The sequence below is a fragment of the Syngnathus leptorhynchus genome, chromosome 15 (assembly GCF_054491065.1).
Source record: "Syngnathus leptorhynchus isolate UIUO chromosome 15, UIUO_Slep, whole genome shotgun sequence".
Lineage (NCBI taxonomy): Eukaryota > Metazoa > Chordata > Actinopteri > Syngnathiformes > Syngnathidae > Syngnathus > Syngnathus leptorhynchus.
This window is the reverse complement of record NC_141209.1, coordinates 5,133,002-5,152,970: the sequence shown is the minus strand read 5'-3', so window position 1 is coordinate 5,152,970 and position 19,969 is coordinate 5,133,002. Positions and strand designations below refer to the sequence as shown.

Here is a 19,969-nt window from a genome sequence, read left to right as displayed (position 1 = left end):
ATAACTGTTGTTTGCTCTTTAAACAGTTGTCCAAGTGCGAGTTAACTTTGACATAATTCGCAGGAGGAGACTGTTAGACTCCAGTTGGCAACAGTGACTTTGAATTTTCCAAGAGTGTCAAAAGCATGTATCTTTTAAAACCCAACATACTGTCAAACCAGACCGCCATCTCTCCTTGAACCAGTTTATATTCTACCAAAACATAGCGTTTACACTTTGTAAATGGTATTTTGTAAATTTGGAGGATTTATAGATCCCAAAGAAGCTGGCGTTCCACAAGGCTTGTCATAGACAGATTGCAGTGGTTTAGTTGTGATGGAATGTGATGTTTAGGAGACAGAGCTGTTAATGTCTGGATGGGATAATAAGGCACCAAAATGACAAGTGAAACATAAGAAAAACATTGTGGTCTGCGTTATATTTCCATGCAGTTTCATTGTCATAGTTCTCATACAACAACACCAATCTATTACTGCACATGAGTAGCTTTTGGTTGCAAATCAATCAATCGATAATACCGAAACGCCGCCATCTTACCTGATCCCTTCCTTGGTATGGCCCAAGTGAACTTGACATTGGTTGGTCCAGCAAAGCCCATGAGTGAGTCATCAACTCGCAATCTTGGACCACAAGCTCGCTGGCAGTTCTCCTGGGAAAACAAAGAAATGACCAGTAAAGCAGCATGTAAGGAAACAAAAGTTGCGGAGGCTCAGTCTCATAGTCAGGATTTGCTGAAACTCCAGCAAGCTGTTTCCAATTAGCTCTCACTTATTCTCGGTGTTGGTCCACCGCATCATTTTAAGTAAATTTAACTATAGCAAAAAGCCACAATGTTTGGCTTTGCAAAATGTTCTCTGGTCTGACGGAGGGAGCTGCAATGAAGATCCTTTTCACTCACGGTTACATCTATTCTTCAGTCTGCGGTGTTTCACCGTGATGTAATGCAATAACAGGTAATCCAAAACCAGCTATAAAGAAGCCAGCAGATAATAAGATACCAATTCCAAAGCACAAAAGCAAAATTTGTCAGTGGTACAGTCGGAATGAAGCCATTGAAACAGAACACGACTTGAAAGATCTTAACGAGCGTTAACATTTATTCGGAATGTTGCTCATCGTCTCAGATATATTCTTGGATGCTCTAGCCTAGCACCGGAATTTTTTTCTCTCTACTTCCTCAGATTACAATTTGACCATCCTAACCTGGCACGATTTGTACTTTTATGGTTTCACAAAGCCGTAGCAGCCAACAATGGCTTTCTGAAGCATTTGACACAGCGGTAACAAATACTGAACAAAAGGGGTCCAAGGATTGACCCTTGAGGGACCCCACATGTCAAGGCCATTTGATCCGCTTTGAAAACACCACCCTGAGTACTGGCAGCATTAATCAAGACTGAACATTATGACTTTTTCTCTTGGCTCACTTACTCATTGTACATCGTTAGTGAATGCTGAGTATGTAAAATGTACCATATTTGTAAAAAAGCACCAAACAGTCCAGTTGCATGACAAAAAGACAGGTGGCGAGTGTCATGGTTGCAGGTCACATCCCATGCGACTCTATGCACCAAGAGAACCAGCCAATGATCTTTCATCGCCCAGATGTACGGTGTCCCGGAGGTGATCGGAGCCACGACCTGACACTGTGATGTCCCAGCATGCTCGGCAGATGTGGGTCAACTGACATCTGTTTCTCAGCACAGGCCGGGCTCAGCTTGCCACGACCCAACCCTGATGCCATATTCATCCTAATAACCACTCCCATAATCACCAGGGATTATTCTAATATTAGTGTGCACACGCACTGGGACTGCTCTGATTAAGGTATAGTGAGTGCTCCATATGTTTTTTTTTTTGGGAGGGCTTTTTGGGGGGATTTGTATGTTTTCAGTCCCTCAGTGAAAAGCCATGAAAAAGCCAGCTTAGAGAGGACTAAAGAGAGTCAGTGCATAAATAATATTGGAAAATAGCCTAGACAAGAGGAAGGAGGGTGGCGCTGAAGTGGTTTAGCTACAACACATGTGTTTGGTGCACGATGAAAATGGAAATAGTTGTCCTTTTAAAACGTGAATCCCAAAAATCTTATGTAATTTTGAGTCGGTGTCCATCAGCCAATCAAGATGATTTAGATCCCCTGAATATGAAGGTACTCCTTGTTCTTGGAATGAATTAAACTAGTAAGTCAAGATATCTTTTTTGTCCAAAACAACATATGCAGTCATTCTATAAAATATCTTTCCATATAATGTGTTCTTCTTTCTTTATATGCTGCGTGTGAAATTTTCTGCTTCCCTTTTTACCCTAAGAGGTCTATTTGTGGAAGTCATGGCCTGCTGGTGTTTATGACTTTCTGGGCTCCTACTGCCTCCCCTACCTCCACACCACACACACACACACACACACACACACCAAGCACCACGCAACACACACACACGGAGTTGTCCCTTAACTGCTGACTCTCAACTTCATTCCGAGCTGCAGCTGCATCTGCTGTCACCATGGAGACCTTGTTTATTACTTAACCCCCCCCCCCCCCCCCCCCCTGCTCACTCACAAACACACACAAGGATGCAGCGGTGGCAATCTGCAATCTCCCCCTGTGTTTGATTTGGTGTTATAAGACCCAACGGATCACAGCCCCCAGCAAGCCCGGACCCATATGCACAAACACACAGAGGCAGCAGTTGGCCTAAATGGATGCAGCAGGGCCCGAGTATAAGCGGCACACTCCCTAATCACCTCCAGGCTGCTCTGGATAATGACATTTGTGAAGGCTTGGCCTGGACGGTACGCGTTAAGAGCCAGGTATGCATACCTTTCCTCTCCTTTTGCACTTCCACCCAAAAAGACATTCAAATCAAACATTGCATTATTTTCAGGGTGTTCCTCCACACATACAAGTAGGCCACAGTTGAGGTTTCACGAGTGGCCCGGTGCGTTATGCAACATGTGAGATCCTGCTAATCTTGTTCAACAGCCTGCTCCTCCTGGCCATGTCGAGGCCACCCCGCACACATACACACACCTCCTGGCCATCTTTGGAGCCATGCATGACTACACACCCAGGTGGCCTTAATGGGTTTAAGAGTGAGTCCAGATCCTGACCTGAGCTCTTGGGTCTCCTGTCTCTGCATGTGACAGCACAGCAAGCGAGATGCGTGAGAGGTCAAGGCGTCAGTGAGATGGCCAAACACATCACACTGCTTGTAACATAAGTGGAGCGTGACAATGCTTGACTACACAGGTTTCGTAAAACCTTCACCAAGAAAGATACTGTAATGCTAAAACCAATAGATTTGTGTAGGAATAAAAAAAAAAAAGTAAGAATTAAAAAAAAAAAAAGGTACTAGTTATTATAGAAAACCCAGAATCCCTGTCGGATTTCACCTAGTTTCTTTCTAAATCTGGTGGCAAACTATCAAGGGAAAAATCTTGGGTCCTCGGTGGAAGTCTACGTTCTTTTCAAAGCGTTCAGTCCACGCGACTGTGACAGAAATGACGGAGCCTCCCCCAACGGCAGCAATGTTTCACAAGGCATACTTTGATAACAGCAAAAACAAATAACAGAGCAGTCCTCACAGGCAGCCCCTTGTCAGGGCTCGGTTCTGGACTCCTGAACCGAACAAAACAATTGGTTCCAGATTGAGGCGGGCTTCTGTTCTCCCCAGGGGGATGGGTTAAATATATCGCAGGAGCGAACGAGAGCGAGGCAGCAATAACAGTGGAAATGGTGAGAAAGTATTTGAGAGAGGAGGAAGGAGCGAAACAGTGTGGAAGAAATGGACAGTGTGGGAACATTGAAAGGGAATGGATGGAGAAATCATTTGTAGACAATGGAAAAGGAGATGCCATTTAAATGAATGTCGCAAAGCAGCATTGACAGATGTTGCAGAAAATATGATTCGGTGAAAATAATCCTATAATATTTCTGTGAAGTGCAACTGTACTGATGTGGTGAAAAAGGAACAAGGGAATAAAAGAAAATAGATTCAAAAAAAAATTTCTCTACCTTTTCCTCTGCGTTTGACCTCCTACAAAGAATGCCATGATCATGCATTGTTTTCCTTTGGACACACATACACACACAACTCGTAAGCGATGTAAGAACAAACAAAGCATGTCCAATCACAAGTGCAAATGGAGACAAGTGACAGTGATGCGACACGACAGGCATGAAGCATCAAACAATATGAACACTGAGTCCTAATGGAGGCTGCGGCACCATGCTGCATGTCAGCAATATCAGACGCGTGACGGCTGAAGTCAGACATCGCCATGGAAACCTGCCAGCCACGACATCATCTATCTACTGGGCCAGTAAGACATGTTTGCCAAGATTAGTGTTGTCTTCATAATGTCAACACAATGCTAGTGTCAAAACAATGCTAATTATTTTTTTGTTATATTTATTTTCATATTATTAATACATTTTTGTTGTTAAAAACAGCTACGATTTAAAATCACATTTCTGTTCTTATTGCAAAATTGCGACACCACTGGGCACACGTGTACACACACGCACACAAACAGGGTGTCATCAATCAGCATTAAAGGTGGCACTTTCTCCTCTTCATGTGTCTCAGCAGCCCTTGGTCACATGGGAGACTCCTACAGCAGCTGTGCCAAACACACAGTGGTGCTTCTATGCACCAATGTATGCATTTACTGTCTGCTATATAGGTCTTAAAATACACGGAAAATTAGTGGAACTGATAAAAATAAAACAAGCGGCACTGAGGTCATGTTTGGGCCTCCCTTGTGATGCGTGACTTTTTTCAAGTGAATGTGCACGCTTTAATCAATTAATAGTGATCCGTAAGTTTCATTATTGTATGCCAAGTAACTGCAAGTTTGTTGGCTACTACTGTTTACTAATTGTTTGCTACTTTGTTTACACATTTTCTTTTGAGCTAGAACTTTTGTAGGGTATCTCTTATATTCATATAATTAAATAAAAAAATTCAGCAGTGATTCATATTTAATTGTTGAATCAAAAACTAAAAAGTGAATGAACAATGTTAATTGCTTCATTTGAGCTCATGAGGTTCAAAAAGAGTTTGTGTTTCCTATGTCAGCAAAGCCAGGCGTTGTTAGCCCGAGGCACGTTGACATTTAGCATGCTGTTGCATTTTATCGCTACCACACACAATCCCTCTTCTGCAGTGTCGCATCTCAGGCGTCCACACACCTTTAATGTGAGCCAACCTGAGGAGAGGAGCACGTTATCTCAGGCAGCCTCGGCCTTGATAATGGGCCGCATGCCGAAGATACTACTCGTCTTTGGGCAGCGGGATTACAATGTTTACCCGTGAATGTCTTTTGCTACGCTGCTGCTACTGGCGCGCGTATTTTTTACCGTGACGGTGATACATAATCAAAGAATATACACATTACAAGGAAAACCTTTTGACTTTGATTTATTCAATATCCAGTTAAAGGTCCATGTGCTAGTATGCTCCTTGTCTAGACTAATAAAACAATTCAGTCCACTTGTAGAAATGACTGTCGTGCTCCTTTTTAGTAGAAAAATAGACACAGTAATTTACTTGTATGGTTTAAACCATCGATGGATGTCAAACTCAAGGCCCGGGGGCCAGATACGGCCCACCACATCATTTTATGTGGCGCGTGAAAACAAAATGTGCATCAAATTGTCTTCACTTTAAAAAAATAGAGATAATTGCTACCAATTTTTATTACCATTCACAATTCCAAAATTATTAGCTATTCATAAAATTAACAGTCATAATGACCCTCCAATGGAAATTATGGCTACGATGCGGCCCGTGACAAAAATGAGTTTGACACCTCTGGTTTAAATGCATCCCAGTCGACCAAAAGAGGTAATAGTAGAAGAAGAAAAAATGTTATGAATAAAATGCTAGTCTAGTTACTGCTATTGAGGTCAAAGAGGGTTACCAGTATGTAAACCTTAATCTGGATATGAAGGATATGGAATGGATGCACATACGGCTTCCCATACACATCCAGCGTATTCATCTGGCCAGGCCCTTCCTCGCTTTGTGTGCTTGTTGGGTGATGAGGTCTGCACCCATCTGCTTGTGTGTGTGTGTGTGTATGTAATCTGCCTGAGACAGGCTCCAGTGCTTAGAGGGTCCAGACTGCAAACACTGCACAGGGATGAGACACCTGCCACAGGGCTAAGACCAGAGCCTCCACATACACACACATGCACACACAGATGGAGAGGCCACGGTTACCATGGACAAAGCAGTGCACCAGCAATCAATCACATCCCCAGGTTTGTCATATTCACTCGTTCCAGTGCTCTTTTAAATCATATTTACGCTACACGTTCCCAAGTGCGTGTTTGGATTTTCTATCCCCGTACCGCAGCCACCAGTACTAATTAGCTGCTATTAATCGTCCACGGAGGAGGAAGTACCATTTGACAGTTGCTCCTTGTACGCCATGCTGCTTAGTGAGGAGGGAGGGAGGGGGGGGGGTGTAGAAAGCTCCACTTATCCTCATCTTGAAGTCTAGCTTTGAGCATCTGCTGTCAGAGTGTCAGGTCTGAATTTAGCAAATGCCCAAGCACGAGGTGGCTGCGTTCTAAACGCCCGACGCTCAAAGGAGTGTCTGTGGAGGCGCGGCGTGCCAAATCCGAGCTGGCTTGGAGCTCCCTATAGGCGAACAGATGGCCATTACTATCATTTATAACTTATTAGCAACTGTAATCTTACCTGCAAGCGTCAAGCAGTTTTTTATTTAGATTTTTTTTTATTTGACAAAAATGTATCTTTCATCTTCCTCCTATTTTTTTTATTATCTACAGGAGCAACATGGTGGCCTAGCAGTGCTATTAAATACCGAGACTTAATATGTATGTATATAGAAAATATCAGATGAAGTTTTTGTATCGGACCAGGAGCTAAGTTCAAATTGCACCAAATGTTTGGCTACTGACAAACAAACACGTGATGGCTCACATGGAGCAGCCAAGCAGGTGTGGGCATTGACGTTTCTGCTGCGAACAGGCTGCATCTGTCATGTGGCAAAGCAGAAATAGCTCCAATCAATGTCCCCCCTCGGACACACACCCACACATACAAATGTTATACTGACGCACGCAAGCGCACACACACTAGGTGTGGCTGCTCGCCAGCAAGCTAGAATAGGCGAGGTAACCGACCAGTGGGAGCGATTGATTAGCTCGTCCGTGCAAAGCCAAGATGGCTGCAAGCATCTTGCTTGAATTTTATTTTAAGTCACGTCTACACCAAATAAAGTCTTGCTATCAAACATTTCAACTTGCCATGGTTGAGTTTGGAAATATCCACCATGAACTGACCAGTGATTGTTCAAGCAATGCCACAATTGATCACAAACAATATAACTAGAAGGCAATTCATCCTTCAAGCAGAATTCCTTTATACAGTTTTGCGAGAATTGATTTTGTATCCGATGAGTTAATATTTTACAAGTCCTACTGATTCCTGTGTAAAGGTTCACTGATAAAAACAAAGCTACTGGAGATTTTTGCACTGTACTGTGTGTGCGTGTGTGGATGGAATGACATCATAGCAGTGGTAATAGCTGATCAATTCGGCAAGTCTGATGTTTTTCTGCCAAATCGATACACGGTATCTTATCTCGCTCGACCCTGTAGATCGCACCGATGGGGGCTTATAAAAGCAGACAAAGTTGTTGATAACCTACTGTTAAAGAAAAAAAATATATATAATTTGTATGAATATGAAATTTAGTTTTAACTTTTAAAATTTCAAATTGGAGAAGCGGTAGGAAACCTTTGACTCAGTGTGACATCGGCATTTTGCAGCAGCTAATTTGTCACAACCAATTTGGGTCCGTACGGCTGAGCTTTCTATTGAGTTGTGATTTTCCCAAATGGCACGTGCCCCCCCCCACACACACACAAACACACACACACCATCATTTGTGACCATTTGGATGTGAGACAAATAGACGGGCAGACAGAGAGACAGAAGGAAGGCAGATGACTGGCTTTGACCAGCTTTGTGGGGAGATGTGTGCAGACGGACACGCAGACACAAATGAGTGTGGACAAACAGACAGACAGATAGACGGACAGAAGGTAGACTTTTGTGTTTTCATGTGTGTGCGTGTGTGTGTGTGTGTGTGTGTGTCAGCGGATGTCAGACCAGGTTGTGTGTTCCTGCAGTGGTAGAGATAAGAGAGAGAGAGAGTGCGAGAGAAAGCAGGAAGCTGCTCTCCTGGAGACAGATGGACTGCCATGCTGTGGACACGCAACCACACACACACACACACAAAAAGTGACACACAACCGTTCAGACAGCAAGAGAACACATCAGAGAACACCAACATGGCTGCTTAAACAGACATCCCGGACACACTTGTGGAAGGAGTTAAAAACTTTGCACAACTTAGAATCCCATTCAAACTGCTAAAAGTGTATATCACACAAACACACACTACAGGTGCTAATCATGCCATCATCAGGTATATGGCAACAACCATGTCACACCCAACCTGAGAGCTATGGCAGATCTAAACTATACCAGGTTGTCACACAGGATGTGTTGAGGACATGCGCAGACACATACGCACCCACAAACACATGTTCTGGTTCGTCTTGTGCATTTTCAACACACCGTGAACTGGAAGAGTCCTCACAGCAGCCTCACACCCTCATTTGGGTGTCTCGGCGAGCAGGCGTCTGTGAAGGTGTGTGCGTGTGTGTGTGCATGTGTGTATTGTAGGTGTGTTTCACAGGATTGCCAACACATCTCCTCGCAGCCCTATAGGAACAGAGACATCTGTGGAGTGAAAGGACGCCAGCTTGCATGGTCGTCTCAGGAGGGGAAGAGAAAGGGAAAAAGGGACGAAGGGGAGCGAGGAGAGAAACGTCCTATTTAGTTTGGATAGAGATGAATAAGAAAAAAAAAGTCCTGCGTTCCTTTGTGTCCCACAGTACATCTCAAGATGTGGATCTGTTATGATTTACGTTTCTGAATATGAATACGAGCTTAAAAGAAGTCAAATAAAAATAATGCTTTTAAATTATATGAAAAAATGATCATAATAATGCATTCAATACGTTCATTTCTACAATCACAACACACCTAGGGAGCTCAGAATCTGTTTGCCCACAACTTAAACACGGTTTTATCTGGTCTAGAGTCTAGTTTACTCTCTGACACCAAATTGTCAGGGACACCGAGAGTTTTTTTTTTTTTTTTTAGAAAATGCCCTCAGTCTGATGAAATGCCCAGCAGCAATACGATCTGCCAAATCCCAAATCTAAACACGCCTCGGCACAACATTGAGGATGCGCCAGTTTTTACGGCAAGCCTGTGCACCTGTCTACACACAAAAAAAAAAAAAAACGAGCCCATAGTCTTTAGAAGCTATAGCATATGCTTATTTTCACTTGACCTGCTCTGTGATGTGTACAAAATAAAAAAAAGCGAACCCAAGTACGAGTATCACAACATCTGCAGTTCATCTATAAAGCTGCAAGGCCGAGCCCCACGCCGCAAATAGAAGGGATGACAATACAAGCAAATGCCCTTATTGTGTGCACAAGTGAGCGCTCTGGAACAGATGTGCCCCGCGGCACCTTGGGAGTATATGAGCCGGGCAACGGGACACAGGTGCACCTGCTCTCTGCTCTCCTCAAAAGGTCAGCCAAAGTCAGACGACCGCGCAACCTCACAGTGCATTTGGTGTGGCGAGAAATAACCGTGAAAAAGTGCAAAGGAGTCCGTGGAAAAGACGGACCCGCGGTCCGTTCTCGTAAAACGCTGCCGTGAAGCTTCCCCCCCCATCTAAACAACCATCATTGCCACACGTGGCTCCGCCGCCATTGCCAAAGTGCATTTCCAGCCATGTGCTCAGGTATACAGCGGAAAACATGTGCAGCCGAACCGGTGCCAGGACAGACAGAAGGTCCGCAATGATGTTTCACCATATAGATTATGCAAATTGTGTGCCCGGCGATCACAAAGTAGTTGGGAAAGAACGGGCGGAAAGGAAGCGATGAGGGATGAGGGGAACGAGTGAGCGAGGAGGGAGGGCTGCGTGCAGGCTACAGCTGGCAGAGGGATTCCCACAGCCAACTGTCAGTGTAGAGGAGCTCCTTAACAAGCGCACAGGCCTCTCAGAAAGGAGCTTTAAAGTGGCCACATGGCTTGGCCGACACTGCAGAGCTGAGCCCAGCAGCAGGCAGGCTTTACTGGGACCCTCACACACATACACATACATACACACGGTTGTACACAAGCTCAAACAAGACTCAGTCGGCCAGCTGCTGACAGGGACAAGAGTGTCCAGAGCGATAAACCTGTGCACGTGCATGTATGTGAGTGAGACGAGAGCAAGGAAGAGCAAAGGAGCAAGAAGCTTTTAGTAGGATGTCGACTGTACTCTATGGAGCACGCGCAGAGTCTTTTTGAAAGCATCGTGTTTTTTTGTCTGCAGGTTTAGCGGTGGTTCGTGGCAAGAATAGTAAAAACCAAGACAGATTAAACATAGGTGGTTGTTTTTTCCACAAAAAGGTTCACTCATGCAAATCACGAAAAGGCCGCTAAATTAGGGACCCATGCCCAATTTGATTGCACTGCAATTTCAAATATGTTTATGTGTATCGAATTTGGTAAAACTTTTTATTCCTATAAAAAGGTTAATTTTTGTTCATATGACCTAAAGTTTTGAAGTGAAAGAATTTTGTTATACAAATATTTAATTTTCCAATATGGAGCCTATTTATTTATTTAGCTATTTATTTATTTATTGTTACAGAAAACCCTGTGTTGGAAGCAGCTCTGAAATGTCACTGCAAAGTGCAACCCCAATAGTAAGTGCTCAAGTCTCTAACAGCGTCAATCCAAAGTAAACATTAGCATCTTTGTAAGTATACAGTGTGCAGGTGTACCTAATGAAGTGACGTATATTTCCAGTGACAAAAGGTCGCTTTTTTTGTTCCCACCATCACTATGCCGGACCACCGCTGCAGTAATGTGGCGGCATTAGCATTTCAAGGAGCCTCCATTAAGAAGGGCAAGAAAAGCTGCTCTCGGCAGGGGGAAATCCATTTTGTCCCGGGCTCCAACATCTGCTCCAGCCGTCTCGGGGCCAGAAGGACGCTGGGATAAAGCCGAAGAGCCCTCTGATTTACTGTAATGACACACGGACAGATAGACAGACAGACGGGCAGAATGGGCGACCATATGCGGAAGCGCGGGAGGAAAAAGGGGAAGAGACAAAAACAACTTCTGTCTCGCTGTCTGTCATTTTTTTTTTCTTCTTTTTTTATGCCGGTGCCTTCTTCGAGCGCTTATGTGAGCAGTGGGAAAGGCAGCGTGCCAGATTATGCTCTGTGTGAAAGTCTACAGTAGTGAAGATAATAATAGAAGAAGGTTGTAAAAATAGCACCACCATCATCATCATCATAACACACTGCTGGATAAGAGTGTGAGAACTTTGCAGGGTTGGTCATCATTTGGATTCCAACCAAAAAGGAGAAAGAGTCAAACAGGCACGATGCTACGACTCGCTCGCCCTCAATTTGTTTACATGAACCCAAAAATTATTCTCAGAAAGGATATTTTGGACACAGTTAGTACTACACTGAAAAAAAAAAAAAAGAAATCAACAAATGCTCGCTTTCTGATTTAGGTTTGAGGTGCAACCACAGAACTGTCAAGTGGTGGAAAAATAAATCATTGTAAAGATGTTTTCGGGATTAAATAAATAAATTCGACTCGATTTGACTGACGCGTTGACTGATCTACTACCTCGATCAATAATAATTAGAGACGGTTCTTTTTTTTTTTTTTTTTTTCCAAATGAGCAACCTTACACATACAGCGGGGAACCAAATGATTATTTCCCACACTGCATGACACACTGAATTATTTTAATCTGGGATGAACAGTCTCTTGGGTAAAAAAAACAAAACAATGTAGGGCAAATGGCACGTCTTCTGTTTCAGCACCGTTGCAGCAATTTTGCAAGCACGAAAGAGGGTAGTGGAAGTCCACTGTTGGAGTCGTATTACATAACGTGCCTTGTAATAATACAGCGTGTGACCAAAGTGATAGTTTGTGACCTTGCGGCTCCACAGTGTTGATATTTTCATATGACAGATTGGCGACAAAGAGCATAATGATAGCAAATTTCCCCAAGGCGAACACGGCCGCAATTGCAGTAAAAAAAACATTTTTTTTTTTATAAAACTTAAGCATTGGCGTGACACACAGAACACGACGCCATAGTGATGGATTGCCACACGGTCAAGCGACAAAGAAAAGCTGATAAAGTATATTCTCTGGTGTTCTCACTGCAGCTTATCTAAACGCTCGGCTCGATAATTCATTGCAGTTCATCTTTATTTGAAATATATAGAAAGCGTCTCAGGGAGTTCCAACAGATGATGTGCTGGGAAGAGAGTTTCAAAACAATAAGTTATAAAATGGTAAAAAGGTAGTTGGAATGTTTAAGGTTAGAAGTTTTGTTTGGAAACCGTCGAACTAAACTATTTCATTTATTTGGCATATTTGGATTTTAAATGATTTCTATCAGTATTGTATGATTACTATTACTACTACTACGATATTCAATATTGAATGAAAAATTTGGGTCATCTAATCATAGAAATAGTTTTTCTTGTGATTGAAGACTAGCAGGAGGGGAAAAGGAAGCAGAAGGCTAGCTTGCTTGCTATACTTGGAAAAAAAAGAGGGTTTGACGTCGTCGTCTTTCTACTGGCGGATCATGTCCAGTGTATACACACACACGCACACACACACACACACACACACACACACACACACACACACACACACACACACACACACACACACACACACACACGCACACACACACACACACAGCCAGATGGAGAGCAGCGCTAAAGCTTAGTTTAATGACAAAAGGACCCTCAATCTGGACACGGATTTATCACTCACTTTAAAGTCCATCTGCGACAAGTTTGGACTGTAAACACAACTGCTCAGTCTTGCTGCCTTCTTGGGCTTTCGTGTTGGAGGATCTTAGCAACTCCCTAGAGTGTGTGTGTGTGCACACATACGCACACACATTCCTGCACAGGCCCCTCATTTAAGGTTTCAAAAACGAGAAGACGCGGTGGTGATGTGACGTCGTGTGACGAGGAAGGAGAGCGCGGGATTTTACACTGGGCCCGGCATCACATGAGGTTGGGTCGGTTTTTTTTGGCAAGGGGGGGTGAATAAGAGTGACAGCACAGAGATAGACTAGCTACCTATTTATAGCCCGGGCCATCTGCAGAGCTCCCTCTTGTCTTTGGTCATCCTGCTCACAAAGGCTTGGAGGCAGATTCCAGCAGCCCAGCCGCTCCACCATCCATTCACTATTCATTCCCGAGCCGGCAGCACCATATGGATCCGGCCCCACTGCTGGGCCCTGGCCGGCCCGCTTCTCCCACTCCAGCTCTCTTTCTACAGATTGACATGGTAATGAAGCCTGGGTGGCTTGCTTTTCTTCTTCTTCTGCCATCTTTCTTCCGACGTCTTCCCCTCTTCTGCGCTCAAAGGAGCCGCCATTGAACATGGCCGGACCCCCACTTCCCCCTCGTACTGCCCCCCCCCCCCCCCCCCTCCTCCTCCTCCTCTTTCCAGGCCTCTCACATACCCTCACAAGAAGAATGTGCCTCACAACAATGCACACCTGCACCAATGCTCAAGAGTCCCAAGGTGAAAATCTGCAATATCAAGAAATCGATTTATTTATTTATTTATTTATTTATTTAATTTAATTTACGAATTTAATTGTATTTTATTGTAGCCCTTCCACATGCTATAAACATATTTCAAGTTGCACCTGAACGCATCCAAAAAGATTTTTATACCCTCACACACACACACACACACACACACACACACACACACACACACACACACGCACTGATTCGCAAGTCCAAATACCGCGTTGTGTTAGTCAGCACGCACTCAGCTGCACTGCATCCTCTTTTTCCCGCTCATATCCTCTTTTGAGCTTGACCATCGCTCTTGAATGAAGGCCAACTGGCAATAAAGCGGAAATGGAATCAGAGGGGGGTGGCTTGGTAGTTGGTGGGGGGATTGGGGGGGTGTTAAATGGGGATTCTACACAAGGAAGCTGTTTATGATGCCACAAAGCGCAGCTTCGTGGAAGGAAGACAAGTGCGAAACGGATCTCAAACAACAGCTTCTGTCAGCCTCCCTCTGTCACACTTTGTCTCGTCGCTTAAAATGACAAAAGGAGACATTTCTAAACAAAACAAAAAAAATAACCGCGTAGTTTAAAGATAACTTTCCAAAAGCCATATATCTTACATACACATAAAACCTTTCTCATTTTTCAATTGCTACAGTGCTGTATGCCCACGTTGGCTTTATTTAAGATCTTGTTTTCCTTGGCAATTGTCAATCGCTCCATTAGAGGTGGGTCGACAAGTTAAAACAACTCCAGCATGAGATGAAAAGGGCCTTTAAGTGACGCGTTAAACATGTTTTGATGCTACGCTCTCAGAAATAGGAGTAGCTTCAAGAGGAGTCATTTTCTGCATATAATCTGCATGACTATATTTGTATTTATTTTCGGTTTTATGGACTGAGGCTGGATTTATGTGGCATGAATCAAACGACACAATTCGACATCCAACAAAATTTCGGTGACAACCGGGTCATGGTTATCTCTGAACAAGAGAAAATCCATGAGCGCTATGGAGTATCATTGGTGGGCTGCAGTGGAGCAGTCACCTTGGGATCAGTGCAGCAGCCTGAGGCGGAGGCCAGCCTAGTTAAGCATGCATGCTGTGCTGGGCCTAAACCTAATTAGGTGCCATCCCAATGTCAACACTGCTGATAGAAGACAAGCCTTCTCCTCCTCCAGCCACGCTGTGAAAGGCCTCCAAAGAGCCGCTTTGCACGGCCCCGGCCATCTGCAAGCTTTTTCGGCAACAACATATAATCATGTTGTTTTGACATCATGAAACCAAGTCAACAACTCACAATTGATTAACAGTGCATCAGTGCAATAAATATAAAAATATATAATTCTGTAGAATATTTGCATCACTGTCTCATTGAATCTTTCGTCATTCGGCACTGATTATTTTATCTTGTTTTAAATTCGGTCCCAACTTTTATTAAACAAGAAGTAGGCTACCAACACACTTCAGCTTCTTCTCACCTTTGTTATCACTACAACCTTGGCAGAGGCCTGCACTCAACTAATTGAGATAAAACTGTGGAATTAAGGTGCTGGCTGACTACTTAAGAGTCAGATTTATAAAAATATAAACCCAAAAAGGATAGTTTCTTCAATTGGCTACCGGTGTTTTGATTTCTCATCAGTCTTACCTTTGTTTGTAGATTTTGGCATATGTTTGCTGGCTTTTCACAACAGCTGTATTTCTCCAACATTCCCAAGATATACAGCAGGGGCTCGTCCATCATCACTCTTGTCATCAAATCCCCAAAACTCCTCCATCACTTCACAGTTCAATTCAATTGTGGGTACAAAAGAAACCGAGATCTGTCATTTGTTTGTGACATGCATGGTCTAGTCTACCTCTTGAGCATAAAATAAGGCCGTATTGATCATCCTGTGGCTCATATGCGCCGCCCTTCAGTACTACCTGTGTCAATCTGTGCCTTTTGACTGCAGTTTTATGTCACATCAGCAAAATAAAGCATTTTGCCTTTGTAGATTATTATTATTTTTTTTTTAACCTGTCAATGACAAGTGAGGCATATCCTTACTTGCCTCCCCTTGACCACACATCCCTGGTTTCATTTATACTCCTGCTCACTGCAGAAAAATGGCACAGAATTCCAAATTTGGGTGGACCAAATACAGAAAGCTGGTAAACATGTCGTTGCGCACAGTTGCCTTTTTAATGTGTCATCAAACCGTCATCTAATTCCATTTATACGGCTAAAAAGCCTCTCACAAACAGATTACCTGCTGCATAGAGGGGAGGCCCCTCTTTCAGTGTGTAATTGTGGCATGGCGCCATGTCCTCCCACTGCTTCTTAGTCCATTAAAATACAGATGAGAGCCTTTTACAACGCGCGCCAACAGCAACGCCTCCCAGCTAATCCGGCAAGCAACACAAACATCACATGAATTATGTGTAATGGAGACGACTCGCTGCTGGCACAGCTGACGGAGGACGCAAACAAAACGCCCGTTTATTTTTGGTTAATGTTTGGATTTTTTTTTTTTTTTTTTTTTATTGGGCTTTTCATGTAAGTAATTAGCTGGCAAATATAGAAATCCTCACACTCCGTGGAGAGGCTGTCGTTAGGTGCGCTTCCAGCACTTCTTCTTCTGTTTCGCACGAGGGGAAAACTTCCTCTGCGTTCAGCATTTTAACTTGTTTGTCTGCTAATTCCATTCCAAGTCCGCTTTCACTGGCTCCCGGGCTGCGTAGCGTTGCTTCCGTTTCGCCATCTCATCTACTTAGCGAGCGCTATTTATTCATCCTTTTAATGCTCAATCTTGGCAAGGGCGAGTGAAACCCAGCACCTTAATTCCATTAGCTTGTTACTCCAATAAATCCCAATAATATACAACTACACACACACACGTTTGATGAAGCGTGAAAACACAACAGTCGTATAGAAGCTCCCACTGGAGCTTTTTTTTATTAAGAACATTAATAGAAGCTAAAGGTTGGTCCTGTTTTGCTGATATCAAAATAAATGATCGTTAACCTATGCTGGCTTTCGCAAAGGGGGGGTGCGACTGTGCTCCTTGGAAAAGCTTACTGGCAGAAGAAGTAATGATGGGAAATTGAATGAAGCTTCAAATTTGCTTCATGAACCAGTTTTATTTTTCTCTACATATCCTCTACGTTGATTTCAAGAAGCGGGTTGAAGAAAGTGTGCTATGTTCAATAGAATGCCATCTAGAGGGCTCAAAAAATGACACAACTAATTCATGAAGCATTTGAAGCTTCAGTTGGACCCTGCACATTCACAGTTTGGGATGTATTACGTTGTTTCTTTTTGTTTAATTCCTTGACAGGTTGTTTCGATTTTGCCCACCTTCCCAGAATACTCCACCATTAAAACAGTTCTGTAATAATCCCATATGAACTGCTACTTGGCTTTACAGATGAATAGGCAAACTCGACGAATTCTCCAGTTTCGAATCTTCCTCTCAGCCTCAGCGTGCACCTTGAAGACTCTTCATTTCAAAAGTAACTACTTTTTGTTGCTGAAAAGGTTGAAGAGCGTCCATGCTGAGGGAAAGAGCAGATTAGGTGTCAAAAGCGAACTGAGGGAGGGAGAGAGAGAGAGAGAGAGAGATGAAGTGCAGGGAAGATAAGCTGAAAGACGACAAAAGAGAAAGTAATGGGGATATGAAAGGGAAAGGCAGTCTGTGTTGCTGCTGCTCCGTCTGATCCTGAGCGGTGAGCCGATGAGATGGGTAAGGAGGAGGAGGAGGGACGAGCGATAAGAGGCCAAGACGATTATGGCCGTGAGAACCTTTGTCGTCGTGATGCGTTCAATGATCCACCTGACCACTTCAACACGCTCACTTGCTGCAAATCTACATGCGAGACCACTACGAGACATTGCGGGCCGTTCCCTTCAAAAGGGAAAGTGTGCTGACACGTATTAAAGCAACAGTAAGAAATAAATTGGATCTTTTCACTGCACTTAATTACCAGAAACATGAGCACAATCATAACTAATGTGACTTGTCCTACCTGGGACAGAATTATTTATTTCTGAGCATTTTCCTATGCGGCCAATAATGCTGAGCAGAAAAGCTAGCACAGATGCTAGCACCAACACAACTTGAGAGGTGTCCAGACTGGTCCATCAATATTTTAGCACACCGAAGCCAATGATGCAAGCTAGGTCGCCACGACAGTAAGAAAGATGCTCTTCAGCTCGTGACCATCTTGAAGCTGATATTTCATGTGGATAAACGCAAACACTTTCACGAACAGCTCTGCCGTTAGACTTGTGACCGTAAAGGAGTTCTCATAACCTCATTTCAGGTCTCAATTCCCCTTGGAATAGAGGAAGCTGACCAACGGCTTTGTGGGATTGAAACAAGAGCAAGTGTGCTTGCTTCTTAATTGTTTGGCTAGATCGTTTAAGATCAAGCAGTAGTTTTGTTAATAAAACCAAGAGCATTTTATTCATATTTAATAACCCCCTTAACATGATCATTTAAAAACAAATTATGAAATAATAATAATCATTAATAATAATAATATCTATGTACTATTTAAACATTGTGCAAGTGTACCTATTATTGTGACCTCTAGTGCGACTTTTTCTGTGTGCTCTACTTGTTTACTATTTGAATGGAGGAACTGGACTTTAAACACACTGTACTATTCCAGAGATAGAGATCGAGTGTGAGAGAGACAGAGAGAGAGTGAGATGAGAGAGAGACGGAGAGAGAGAACGGGGTGAAAGAGGGAGAAACAAGAGTAACAAAAATAACATTCCATCACCACGGCGTGTGCACGCACATGCATGCGTGTGCGCGTGCATGCATAAGTTTGTTCGGACCTCGGGTCGATCAGCTGAGAAGAAGTCCGGCCTCCCCGAATTGACACCCGTGGTGACCATGGAAACCGCCTGAGCGGCGCTTCGAGGGGCTTGCAAAGGGTCTTGTTATGAATCCAGTGACGTCACAACGGCGGCGCCAGAGAGTCTGCTTGAGAGGGAGGGGGGGGGGGGAGAGAGCGAGAGAAAGAGAGAGAGAAAGAGAGAGAGAGAGAGAGAGAGAGAGAGAGAGAGAGAGAGAGAGAGAGAGAGAGAGAGAGAGAGAGAGAGAGAGAGAGAGAGAGAGAGAGAGAGAGAGCGCTCCTCACAATGAGCCTCTTGCGCCATGCAGTCTTCTTACCTTCTCTGCTCCAGGCAGACAGCGGGTTTCGCTTATGAACACAGGTGGTCCTCGCTTCACGGCAACATAGGACATTGTGATATTACGAAATAGCACCGCAATTTTGACATGACAACGTTGGCGTCTGTTAGTGCGTCATGGCGCGGTCCAAACTCCGTACACGCTCAGGTTACGTCGCTGCAGAAGGAAAGATACTCCCTCGTTAACCGAGGACCAGCGCAACAGAATTTGTAACTATTAATTTGGTCAAAGTGGCGCACGTATGATAAAGGTCATAAAGATTATAAATCGGGTAACAAAAACGCTCAGTAATGATCGGCATTATCAGAAAAGGTATTCATTTATATTTTATCTTTGTAGAGGTAATATGCATTGCGGTGCATGCTGAGAATAGGCTATTATTGTACATGTTGAAAGGTAATATAATATATGGTGATGCGTTTAACAATGTGCAAAGCGCACGAATTGTCAGCCACTTGTATTAAAACTGGATACGTACAGGTGCACGGTGTGCCTAATAGTGGCTGTCGAGAGCATATGCGCTATAAATGTGACGATTTGTGCGCAAATAACTGGAAATCATCTGTAGATAACGGAAGATTTACATGCATTAGCACAAAATTGAAGATGATGAAGAATAAGAATAAAGTTTGTAATGGGTCTGACTTTACACGTCGCATCGTACTTATTCCCTCAGAAAGTTCACACCGGTCTGGACTTGCGTGGATTAATCAGACGCGCCTAGTCTCGTTTGGGTCAAAGCACAAAAAAATAATCATATGCATTATCATTATTAGTATTATTTCTAAATGCGCACTGTCAGACGCGCGCGCGCGCGCACGCACTATAGAGCGTGTTTGGAAAGTCGCTGCGTGTGCACTTTTATTAACAGACAGGTTTGGTAGCCTACATTTGTACTCTATATTGAAAAAATAAATATACATAGGTAAATATAATAAAAATACAAGTGCACAGTGACTTTCCGAACACGTTGTATAATTTCTCAAAAATCCCGTTTGCAGGGGGAAGTTTATTTTTCTGCATTTACAGACCACACCTTGTCAAAGTCAATTGCGAGCCTTGTGCAGCATTAATTCTCTTG

The 19,969-nt window shown here is 43.5% G+C and overlaps 1 long non-coding RNA gene across 1 annotated transcript; it reads right to left on the bottom strand.

Moving 5' to 3' along the window:
* Nucleotides 1-544: 544 nt before the first annotated feature.
* On the bottom strand, nt 545-19,567 carry LOC147045293 (uncharacterized). The gene is made up of 3 exons (XR_015068381.1): nt 18,531-19,567; nt 15,351-17,239; nt 545-649 (listed from the first exon to the last, which is right to left on the bottom strand). It is a non-coding gene; the product is annotated as an uncharacterized LOC147045293 (long non-coding RNA).
* Between the last annotated feature and the right edge of the window lie 402 nt (nt 19,568-19,969).